Genomic DNA, 13,117 nt, shown 5'->3' with positions numbered 1-13,117 from the left:
ATAGAGAGATGATTATCTCTCTCTCTCACGCTCAGCACTCTGGCTCTGGCTGGATCGGACGGGCACGGTCTGTCCCTACTTGCCATGGATGGGGACGGGTTTTTCAACTCATTTCAGGGGATGGTTGTAATAATTGCCCATCTCTACGTTGTCAAGCTCATTATGACAGATAAGGTGACCCTGAATGATTGGCTGGGAGCCAAAGCGAAGAGCCCTGTATCTCAGACTGTCTATTGGTTCATTATCAGCTCTGCCAGACTTTCACACCCCAGAAGCATCCCTGCATCGCTCATGATTATAACGACAACTGAAACACGCCCGTCCTTGCTGCCCGACCACGTGCACACTGATCTGAAATCGGCTTGAGCAACCGGTTGATCGAGCAATCAATAAATGGCAAACAACCAAGCAATCAATCAGTGCCATCGCAAAATAATCATGTGACAGGATCATTTTGGAGAGAAATGCTTGAGTTGTATGAGGTAAGAAGCCCACGGTTCAATATTCAGTATTCTAGCAACTAGTTACGGATCGGGAATCTCTTGTTGGATTGAAGGGAATCTTCTTCTGCAGAATTGCCCACTTTATCTCCAGAGAGGTTCTTGCCGGTCCTCTGTGTACATTTGATCCCATTTAACTTTCACCATAACCCTTTAAGGCTGCTGATTTTCCGGAGCTCCAAAGCAATTTCCCTTTATCCGCAGCCCTCCAGTGTTCCACCAAAGTGTGCTCGATTGATTGTGTTTTCTAGGCATACCTTGTTGTTTCTTATTTATCGTACAATATTATCTCTTAGTTTTAGTCTCTCATACTCGTAAACCTCCACATGACCTCAAAACCCGTTAAACCCCGGGATTTATTTCAGAATGCAGCAAAAATGTACTGATTTGGAGATAAAGCTTTAAAACAAATTCAAACATCATATTAACATGACTTCCATCCTAAGAGACGTTATAAGAGTGTGTGCACTGGTAACGCACGCTTACATTGTGGATATTACTTATTACTTACTCATTTTGTATTTCTTGATAATTCTCTCTCTCCCCGTCTCTCCTCTCTCTCTCTCTCTCTCTCTCTCTCTCTCTCTCTCTCTCTCTCTCTCTCTCTCTCTCTCTCTCTCTCTCTCTCTCTCTCTCTCTCTCTCTCTCTCTCTCTCATTGTTTCGGTCGGGGGACTGAAGGCTGAATGCCAGCCAGTCCCTCCACTGACTGGCCGATCCCCGGAGACTCGGGAGATAACGAGAGGAGGAATGGGGCTGCAGAGACTGGCAGGAATCTGCCATCTTTTGTTCCTAAATACTTCTGCAGCACGCAAGTCCCTTGACACGTTCACCTCAGCCTCGGCTGCTCGCCGCCAGGGAGATCAGAGCGGACAGCAAAAACACGACGGCCACGCTCAACCTCGCCCCCGCTTGCAAGAATCCGGCCCGGCCAGTTTACGCTCTGAGATAAAAAGCCGGGCAGACAGAGGCATCAAAAGTCTAAAGTAAAGAATGCAGGACAATGGTCTGAAGCTGAAATAGCTGAGTGGGTGGGGAGACAGCAGAGCCACAAGGACAGAGAGATAGGGGAACTGGGGGACATGGGAGAAGTTACAGAGATGGCTTGTACACATGAGTGGACGAGGGGAGATAGCATCGCGGCAGCCAGCTTCCCTCCCTGGAACATGCTCTCTCTGCTAATGGTTATAGGCAGGCGGCGAGCTCCAACCTGTTCCCCTGACTTCAGAAATAGAAACAGGCCGGTGCCTGTGTTTTTGTTTTCCTTTTCTGCAATGCATGCGGGTGGCCGTCCTGAACCCGAGTGCAAATAGAAAAATGTTGAACCCTTGTCATTATGTGGAAAATAAGAGTCTTAACACAACACGCCGTCCCTCCACGGACATAACGACGCTCCCGACTTGTCCTCAAAGTAATGGGCAAAAATAAAATGATGCTGTGATTTCCTGAAAATTGCATAAAGAGAGGCGGGGAACCACTTACTGTGTAATAGCTTTCCTGTTGCCATGGGGAGGAAGGACACATTCAGCACTCACCGGTTCAGTGTTTATACTTGTTACTACACTCAAAGTCGAAGTCTTTCATTGGCGAAACAAAAGTGAGTACATTTTGATCCATTGTCAGTTGGACCCAAACACCGCCCAAGGCTAGGCGATTGGTAAGCTATAGGGTTACCCTGTCTGGTGCAAGTGACAGTAGCGCAGAGTCCTAATAGAATTACAAGTCACTGAGACTTTGATTGCCCTTCCAATTACCAGCCTATCAGCCGCAGACTAATAACAATGCAATCTGGTGGCTGTGATTACCTCATCATGTTCGCTCTGTTACTGTTCAAGCTCTCACAAATACATCAGCTGTTGGCGCGGTCGAATCACTGCCTCGCGGCCAAGGCAGTGATTGCAATCTGATCATCCGTAATGAGCCCCTGCACAGGCCATTGATATCTCACAGCAATCCAGAGCAACTCGATACACCAGCCACATTCATCCCTAGATATGGAGTATTAATACACTGTGTTTGTAAATCTGTCTGTCTGCCTGTAATCATGAAATCACAGAAAGACACAGATCTGACCCTTTCTGCGGGGGTCAGATCCAGGCCTGGATCTGACCCCCGCAGAAAGATCCAGGCCTGGATCTGACCGGGCCTGGGTCTGATAGGCCCTGATCTGAACGGGCCTGGGTCTGACAGACCTCGCCCAGTGGCAGAGAAAGAATGGGCCCCTTATGTGCCTAAAAACTAGCTCAAGACGCTAAATAGTGGAGCCGGACTAAATTAGCTATTTACTGATGTGAGGATGGGATAGAGCGATGGGTGGGGTCCGGGGGGGGGGGGGTCCACCGGTACCAAGACTTCCTGTGAATCACATGCTTATCATGCAAGTCAACTGCACTAGCATAGGAAAACTAATTAACTAACTAACTTTTCTTTGTGTTTAAAGAATATTGCTTTGATTAAAAGTTACTAATTTACAAGGAAACCTGATATGTTTGTGCCTTTGGCTGTTTCCCATTCCTGTGATGTGGGCCTTGTCCTGTTTCCCGATTCTTGCTGTTGTTATTGGTTCCTTTGCATGCCATGCGTGAATTGTTTTGGTTGCACAATCGGCCTTCAGGAAACAGACCTGGAGGCACAACACATTTACCGCCGTGCTGTAGACCAAATGCTCTTAGCCGAGAATAGACTGGTCCACTCACCCCAAGGTGAGTTATGTGTTGTGTTGAATGAAGCTTTCTCTATCGTTCTACGTTACCATCTGCTCAAAGAAGGAGCAGCTTTTACACGCATTTAGATGGCTACACAGACAAAGCTAAAAAAAAGTTTTGGACCAGAAGTGATCGGAGCTGTGGGTGGCGGGTGGCGGTGCTGTGTCTGAGGGATCAGGAGCGCATCCAGCTATCGGTCCTTAGCAGTGAGATTCGCCCGCAGAACCCTTCAAAACGAGGGACAGCCCTGCAGTGAATTAAACAAGCTTCAGCTGTCTCATTAGCCATTGTTCAGGAGCCACTTAGCCTTAATAGGCCACCACACACACACATGCATACACACACATACACACACCCATACACACACACACACACAAACCCAGAATACACACGCATACATACATACATAAACACACACACACGCACACATACTCACACACACACAAATACATGCATACACACACCCACACACACGCGTACACACACACACACACACACACATGCATACACACATAGACACACATACGCGCACACCAACATACATTCACACGCACACACACACACACATATACTAACACACATACTTACCCATATCCGAGAATACATATTTACCCATACACTCGCACACGACTGCCTACACACACACACACATACATGCACAAACACATATATAAATATATATATAAAACAAACAGGCACAATATACATACACATACATTATACACATACAACTTTTTGGGGTCTGGTGAGAGGGTGTGCTATGACTTTTCTTTGCCATTGCTTACATGGCAAAATGCTTTTCTATCAAAATGAAACCATTGCAATGACAACCAAACAATCCTTTTTCAAAATTGCATTTTGCAACGAAAAACACATTCAGGGATGTAGCACAGAACTCTGGGACCTATGAAAAAGCAATCTTGCACACATACACCTTGTCTCACATTCTCAGTAACACCAGGAGTTGGAGAGGGAACTACCTGTGTTTCATGATGTGGTATTTTATTTATTTGCAAGGTCTTTTATTCATTTGATTGATATAATCTGATATGACGAGGATTTTCTGACCCTGATTTCCCTTTCTTTCTCTGGAAAGACCTGACTATCGTGGTGTAAATTAGCGTTCCAGCATCAGCAGTCACTCCACTCACGATCAGCTGCTTTTCTGTTTTTGGGAATCCTAACGCCAGGGTGGACTAAACCATTTTGAGTATTCTGTAAGGGGTACAGTCGCTCAAATGTTTTATTCAGCAAATTCAAAACTTGAATTGGCAACTTACGACATTAATAAAAATAGATTTGTAACCCAGGCTTTTCGAGGGCCATCCCCCCCATTGGTGCCCTGGGTACCCAGTCCCACTTTCCCTGCCAGTACGATGCCCATGCACACATGCACCAGATGAACAATTCTTTCACAGCAGCAACAACACACTGATAGCCTGGGAACCAGACAAATCTGCGACCTTATGTGTTATTTGCTCTGGCCCATGCGCCTGGCCCCCCTCCTGAACAGACAGATTCCAGCAGACGTGCTCCGAGTTCAGACAATCGAGGCTTGAGTGCTATTGAGGCATCAACCATGAATACCGCTGATTTGTCACCGGTTTCATTTGCTATGGTTGGTTGTTTGTCTATCCAATTGACCTGTCGCAAAGTCACGCTCCCCGTCCTTACCATGACGAACTCGGACAAACAAACCAGACTAGATAACAGAAATATATGTAAAAATGTCAGCCAAAATTGTGGGCGAAAAAGGATTTAATTTCTTCCAGGATCAATCAAAGGGACTACATTACGCTATGGAGGGGTATATTCAAAACTTTAAAATATATACAGAAGGTAACAGGCTTAAATTCAGCTGGAATTCTGGCATGCCGCACAGTCTGATCCACATTACACACTTTTTCTTGTCCCGTTGTGGCTTGGGAAAAGGGTGAAATATACCCCATTCTGCAGCCTCTTGGGATACCGACTGTCCGTGTACCCCAAGCACATTGTTTGACCATGTTTCTTTTTTTTTACACGAACAAGATAAATCCACCATTAAATTGTTATATTATGCCTCCTCCCTGTTGTTTTCAATGGAGTTGTCCGAGCCAATGTCCGAGTATAGTTGAGGCTGGAATGTCAATGGCTCATCTGCGATATAAGGGCGGAGCTTAGCGACAGGTCAATTAATTGCAGAGGCTTTTCCTTTTGGACGCCTTGGAAATCAAAAGGAATTGAAGGTTCCAGACCAATGCGCATTGTGAGCTGGTCTGGTGTTGCCAGGCTGACTTACACAAAACACTCCAGTCTTTGGGTCAGAGACCTTCAGTCAAATCTACCAGCTACAGGCAAGCCCGGCCCCCAGAGACCCCCCGTGATGATCGGCTCTTGTTCTAAATGGAGACAGAGGCTGATGTTTGGCACAAATTTAACCGTCAATATATGACGGTTGCCAGGATCTGTTTGAGGATGGTCAACAGATGTTGACCTCCAGACTCAAGAGGTTGTCTGGTCGTTCTGTAGCAAATACAAATGCATGTGATTATTTAGTTTGATTATTTTTCATATACTGTACTGTACTGTTGCCAGTGCAACATCAAAACTGTATCACATGTACTTGACAGCCCTATACCCAATGCTTCACTGAGAAGTATAGACTTAAATTGATTCCCGATCATTTAAAAACATTTCCCGAAACTATTGCTTAAATTTCATACTCTTCACACAAAACGCAGCAACAGTTGAAGGTCAAGTTCAGGATTTTTCAACCTGGACCCCCATTCCCGGAAACAAAATCAGTCTAAAAGACAAATGCAGAAACAAGTAGTGAGCTTCATCCAGTAGTGAGCGAGATCGTTACAGCTGTGCTGTGATGTAATCCTTTGGACAATCACGCCCCAGCCATGTAGGTCCTTTAAAAGTGCTTGTGTCACCACTTGCAGGCTCAGATTATATTTCATATGTAAAGGATCCCTACAGAGACACAAAGCTTGAATCCTTCTCTTTACATTTCACTAGATCACGGTCTGTTAGTTGGTGTTTCAAACCAGTCCTTACTCAATGGTGCAGAGGTGTTAATGCTTTGGTCCAAGCATTCACTTTCAGTGGGGAAGCAATCGGCAGACACTGGTACGAGATTAACAAAGCTGAACCTAACTAATACAAAGTGTGTTGTTTGAACAGTCTGCCATAGGCAATTTTCTCTCTGAATTTATATTTATCCTGCAGAAGCTCACGCAAACCTAGATCTAATGGGTTTGATTGGTTCCTTAATATCTGAGAAGCCTCAGCCAACATTCTCCTTCTAGCTTGTTTTTCTCAGCCATTTGGAAATTAAAATAAAAGGAAACGTCCTCAAACAACTCTAGAAAGCAAAGTAAAGAAAGGAATCTTTGGAAGCTACCTCTAAGGTTCCAATCACATGAAAGTGTTTTTCTTTTATCTTTTTTTTGGATGCTCCTCTTTCTCCAATCACTGTGTTCTAAGTGTCTCCTTGAATTGGACTCTTCCTTCATCTCTCAGAGGAGAGGTTGGCCCCTCAGTAACCTTTGGCCAGGCCAGAGCCACGGAAATGGCAGAGGTTGTGTGACTAAAGAGCTCTGACTGAGTGTTAAGCTGGGTTTAACACTCAGTCAGAGCAAAAGGATACTGGTTCCCAGCACTGGAAATGTGTCCCAAAGTCAACATCTTGACATAGCGGCTGGCATGAAGGGGGTTAAGCTCCTGATCTGCCTTTGCCCCCGTCCGCGTCTTCAGTCGGTGTCAGGGGTGATCTGGTTATCTGGTTATCTTGTGACAACCACGGCAGTTTTCATTATGTGTGGAATGGGCAGATTAATATAAACCATAACAATCAAAAGGATATTTGAGTGGACTCGGGTATAAAGTAGCCTGTGTTTTAGCATCCGTGTGTGTGTGTGTTTGTGTGTGTGTGTGTGTGTGTGTTGTGTGTGTGTGGTGTGTGTGTGTGTGTGTGTGTGTGTGTGTGTGTGTGTGTGTGTGTGTGTGTGTGGTTGTGTGTGTGTGCGTGCGTGCGTGTTGTGTGTGTGTGTGTATGTGTCCGCTCCTGTGTGCGTTGTGCGTGTTTCCGCACCAACAATGTGTGCTCGGCAGGCGTTGTGTTCCGGGGGAGCAGGCGGTTCCCTGCAGAGCTCTGCCATTACCCTCCGCAGGGGGTCCATTCCAAACCAGGTAGCCATTGTTTTCCGTCACACACCGGGTAAAAAGGGTGCCATGACTAGGGCTGAGTCACTTAAAATTTTGGTACAGAGTAAACTCCTTGTTAAATTCTCTGGTCTGCTGTTAGAGTGGCGGCGGCAACTTTGGCCGGGCTGCTATGTGCTTGGAACAGGAGGTGATGGCCTGCTGTTTGCATAACGAAGCGGTGATTAAATGAAGGCTTTATCGAGTCGGGTAGAAACCTGGCCAACACTGGCAGGGGCAGGCCATTCCCCCCCCCCCCCCATGCTGACAACACCTGTTGCTCCGGCATCCTATCACAATAATATGTGAGTATGATGTACATTATACATCCACTCTCTTTGGATCCTACACATCTTAGTCCAGTGCACTTTAGTCTTTCTGTCTGAAACCTCTTCACATTCACACAACCCACACATTACAGCACATCCACACACACGCACCCGCCCACGCACCTCCCACACACACACACTCACGCACGCACGCAAGCTAGATGGCTGTAATTACTAAACAAACAGCATGGCATTGGTTCCACCAACATTATAAGGAGATAACGCAGACAATGGGAATGACCAGCTTAAAATGCTTAAAATGCACAACCAGGGTTGTGCATTTTAAGAGTGGTGAGGTTATATAAATGAGTGTGTGTGTGTGTGTGTGTGTGTGTGTGTGTGTGTGTGTGTGTGTGTGTGTGTGTGTGTGTGTGTGTGTCTGTGTGTGTGTGTGTGTGTGTGTGTGTGTGTGTGTGTGTGTGTGTGTGTGTGTGTGTGTGTGTGTGTGTGTGTGCGTGTGTTTGTGTGCGTGCGTGTGTCTGCGTGTGGTGTGTGTGCGTACGCAATGGGAAAACAAGTGGTTATGCGGCCATGATTAATCACACAGAGCCGCCTAAAGTGACCAAGATTAATTTGTGGGAACTCGAGACAAATCACAAAACAACAGCTATTTTGCCTAAACCTATATATTCCTTTATAATTGCCTCAGGGTTTATTTCAGGCCTGCTGAACAGCAGGCTATGCTTGTTGGTAAGTTGGACATTCCACTCTGGTTCTCAGGCCCTGAGCCCATGTGACCGCCACCCCCTGGGTTTGGGGGCTGCTGCTTCACAAATAACGCAGCATGAAAACCAACAATTATGAGAGCAGAAATTAAGTTTGAGCTTCATTATCGTGATATGGTAGCGGTGGTTTTTGAGAGCCTTCCGTGGTTTTAGCTGTTAAAGCAATCGCGTGGTCATGCGTAATCTCTTCTCCAGTGTTTGAATATCAAACTTCAACTGCCACTGCCAGATATTTGCTGTGTGTTCCGGTCGCCTGGTCTTCTCCAGATCCGCACCATCATAACTGACACTCCCCGCTCATTCTGAAAAACCCAGAACACCACTCAATGGTCTCGATGCCCTCTGAAGTCCAACAGTCCTGGGTGCATTCCAGCAGGAAACACTGGCCCACTGAGGCCCCCCACTGAGCAGCCCATCATGTTAACTCTTGTTGATTGGCTTGATTACAGGGCATGCCTGCATTCCCCAGTCAGGGAATTGTAATCAGAAATGTTGCAGGTTTTTTCCAGCAGGCTAGCAATAGCTCTCACTGAAGGCTCTCATGGCGCCAAACTTTACTCCCAAGATGCTGCTGAACTCGGTACCGGAGCTTGGGAAACTTAATATTTACCATGTGCTTCCAGGCTAAAAATCTAAAGCTTTCGCGTGTTTGCCCTTCACTGGAGGGACCTTGCGTATGGAATAGGATGGGGTGTCTCCTGATGGGCTGTTTACAACGGAGACGACAGCAGAAAGAAGGCAGCGGAAGAGAGTGGGCAGGACCAAGGCTTTCTTTGGTAAATTAATAATTCCTTGCCAAGGTTCATGAGCACAAAGAGTCAGGGAGTTCATTCATCCCTCTGAATGCTCGGCCCAGTCAAGTACAGACAGTGAAAGACGTTTCCTAGTCACCACTTCCCCGGGGTGATTTACAATGTGCCACAACAAACATGGAAAGATATTAAAGAGCTGTGAAAATTCTTACAAGTCTGCACGCTTCTGGTTAAAACACATTCATCCCGTTCCCAAAACAATTATATTTGTTAATAACATCATTTGTAAAGACTGTGATCCATCATGTAGGACGGCCGTTGGCCGGAGATGAAACGCAATCCCTCCCATGTACTCCTGCTCTCTCCCCCTCGACACCAAAGTCTCCCAACCTTCGCTAAAATGAGATAGATTACAGAGGGGCCATAGGTTGAGCTAACACTCTGAATAAAAACACAAATGGACCCCCAGTCCTGCTCTGTTTTCCTTAGCATGCTAATGAACCATGCACTGGTCTGCAGCTGCAGACAGCTTGCTCCTCTCGTTAGGCTCAGAGAGTACAGAGCAAGCTGTGCGACAGTGCAGGGGGGAATAATGGGCTGTGAAAAGTGAAGGAGTAACGGGTGATTGGGTTTGGGGTTGTTCTTCCGCTTTTTGATTACCTGAAAGGCGAATGGCTTTCAGAATCTTCCTTTTAATAACCAGTGTAACATAACGTCTCCAGTCTTTATATAACACTGCTTCAGACACATGTCTGTCCCTTATTAATTCATAAACGGTGTACGTCAAGGTCAGTCGATGGCAAACTACATGGATACAAATTTGTTTTTGTTTTTTTGTTGGGACAAAAACATGATTTTGTTAAGATCATGGCCAATCATTAAAGTGTTAAAGTTGTGATTTCTGAGGTTGTGCAGGGGGGAAGCATGACCCTCCACAGAACAGTTTGCTATTCCAAACGGACCTTCTCTGTGGTGTTTTGTACTGGATAGCAGCCGCCATGGGATGCGAGGAGGTCAGCAGCATGGCTGCTGTGACTGACAAGGCTTTTAACAGCTGGCTGCTGATGCCGGCCAACTCCTTTTACACACGGCCTGGTCATTTGCTCCGGGTTTGTCAACGAGGTCCCGCGCAGCCAAGCGTGAATGCAGGCGTCAGACCATGAGCCTCACCTCTGAGGGGTGCTGCGTTCTGCACGTACGCAGATCAGACGAGGCGCTGATTGTCCCGTGACCCTGTTGAAGCCTTTGATTCAAGCAATAACAGGTTATTGCAACAAACGCAGACCTGTGGAACTGCTCAGACCGTATGTATATGTGGTTGGTCTCGATGGTTGTGATTTGTCTGTGGTTTGCTCATTTTGATTTTGTTGACAGGTTTGGCCTTTGTGCATTATTATGAATGAGTATTCATTTTCCTGCACAGAATAAAAAGGAAAAATCGTCAATGTTCAAAATCAAAGCTTGGGCTCAATTTACGCTCTCTGAGTAACACATCATGTATCTGAATTATTCTAAAAACGACTTGAGTTACACTTTTAATTCTTGAATGTTTCAAGGCCGTCCTCGCTCTCACTTCAAATAATCTGTCTCTGTGCGCGCTACTGTCCCCCCTCCTCTTCCAGACCGCAGCGTGACACAGCGTCACACTGCAGTAATCCAACGCGCAGTCCTGCTGAAACAAAACAATTCCTGAGCGACAGCTGATGTTCCAAATCAGGCCCGTCACGCAGGGACCCCAGAGAGGAGGCTCTTCAACCGTCCGCTGCCGGTTTGGCCCCGGACCCTGGAGTGGGAGCTCTGGGAGCCCACATGGGAGAAACCCAGGGGCCAGGGCAAAGGTCTCCCCAGCCCACACCTCAGTGAGCGGTCCTGTGGTCCACAGACGGTATACAGGGGGTGGGCCGCGCGTGACATGAATGCAGCAGGGGTTCAGGCAGAAGAACGGGGGGATAAATTCGTCCTGACGTCCTGATCCGTGGCACTCGGATGCGGCAGCTGTCTGCTCCGGCTGGAGGTGTCAGACCAGGATGAGGATGGTCCAGATGAAGAGGAATGACGTATAGTGTAGGTATACTAGTCAGGTGGTCAGGAACACAAGTACCTCCGTCGTGGCTTTGGTGGGTGACACATGGGGACGTCCAGTTAGGAAACCATAATAGAAGCGATATGTATTGGTATAATATCCTCTGGGGAATACTAGAATGGCTTGTCTGGATAAAGTGAATCTTTGGGATTGAAGTCAGGGACTCAAGGGACAAAAAGCAAGAAAATCATATGAAGAAATTCTAACTGTTGATAGTAGGTGTAGCGATGAGATTAGCTTTTAGTCTAGCTTTAAGTCTTACATTAAGCTCACAAATACACACACACACGCACACACAAACACACACTCTCTCTACCTCTCTTTCTCTCTCCCTTACTATCGCTCTCTCTCTCACAGATTTAATCACACTTTCTCTCTCTCTCTCTGTCACTCCCTCTTTCTCTGTATGAATGGATCCGTTGCAAATAATTTGTCATAACAGCAGAGATTGGAAAGCCTAACTACACTAGTCCAATCAAAGAATGCTGACCACAGGGGTTTAAAATGAGCTTGGCTGAGAGTCAGAAAGAGCACCTGTGATCTGGAGGTCAGTGGTGCACCTTTTGGCAGAGTGTATTAAAACACAGATGATCTGATTCATGCAATCATCCTCTTTGATCACACAGCCAACAAAAGTACGATCAGGGGGTACAAACGATGACAGGCGATTACAATGATCAAATGATATCGCTAAACGAAACCTGCATGTATGTGTAGTTATATAAATACATTTAAAAACATCTCTTTTGCCTGCCAACTTTTTTTTTCTACTCGTCAGATTAGGAAAGTTGAACAGATTTGTTATGGTTATGACTAAATACCAAAAACTTGGCCCAACTGTAACGTGAGTCAAAGCAGATAAGGATCAGTTGCTCCTCCAGGCTGCTCCGTCTTGGGGAAAGAGCCAGAGCAACATGAAGCCTGCAGGTGGCCCGCTGTGAACCCGCTGGGGCCAATCAACACACAGCTTTAGGTTATCCAAGGGCCCAAATCCCTTGAAATACCATCATCATCTTAATCTCAAACGCACACGCACGCATACAAACACACACACATGCACAAACACACACACACGAGTACACAGAATCACACACAAACACATGCACACGCATACACACACACACATATACCTTCACACTCGATGTCATCCTGGAGCCCATCCTGTGCCTGAAGGGAAGGCCCTCTCCCATCTCCCCTCTCTCCTCCTGATCAGTGCTAATTAGCGCGTGCTAGGTGGTGTGATAAGTGTTCAACCACAGACCACCTATAGGTCTCTGTGTGACCGATTAGTGTGTTGTTGTTTTACCACAATGTAAAAGTTAACGTTGTTAATCACAGACTGTATGAAGAGGTAGCCGTGTGTGTGTGTACCTTTCTATATATAGTCACCCTGTTGCTTTTGCTGATCAAAACAAAGATCAGCCCTGCACCCTGCTGCAGAGGGTGCAGGGCAGCTTCTTCACCTGTCTGTCTGACAGCAGGAGAACGCGCGACACTGATTGGGCATTGTGTTAGTGGCTTACAGAGCATCGCTCTCTGGCACCACCCTGATTCACTACTCCAACCGCCCCCAGACAATATACCCACCAAGATACTTTATCACTTTTATCAGGGTTGACGGCCTATAGGGAGGAGGTCCAACACCTAACTGCATGGTGCGCCAACAACAACCTGGCTCTCAACACTAAGAAGACGAAAGAGCTCATCGTTGACTTCAGGAAGTCTAGAGGTGGCACACACACCCCCATCCGTATCAACGGGACGGAGGTTGAGCGCGTCACCAGCTATAGGTTCCTAGGTATCCACATCTCAGAGGACCTCTCTTGGACCCTC

This window comes from Gadus morhua, chromosome 6, assembly GCF_902167405.1.
Source record: "Gadus morhua chromosome 6, gadMor3.0, whole genome shotgun sequence".
Taxonomy (NCBI): Eukaryota; Metazoa; Chordata; class Actinopteri; order Gadiformes; family Gadidae; genus Gadus; species Gadus morhua.
The sequence above is the reverse complement of the archived record's forward strand: the minus strand, read 5'-3'. Positions refer to the sequence as shown.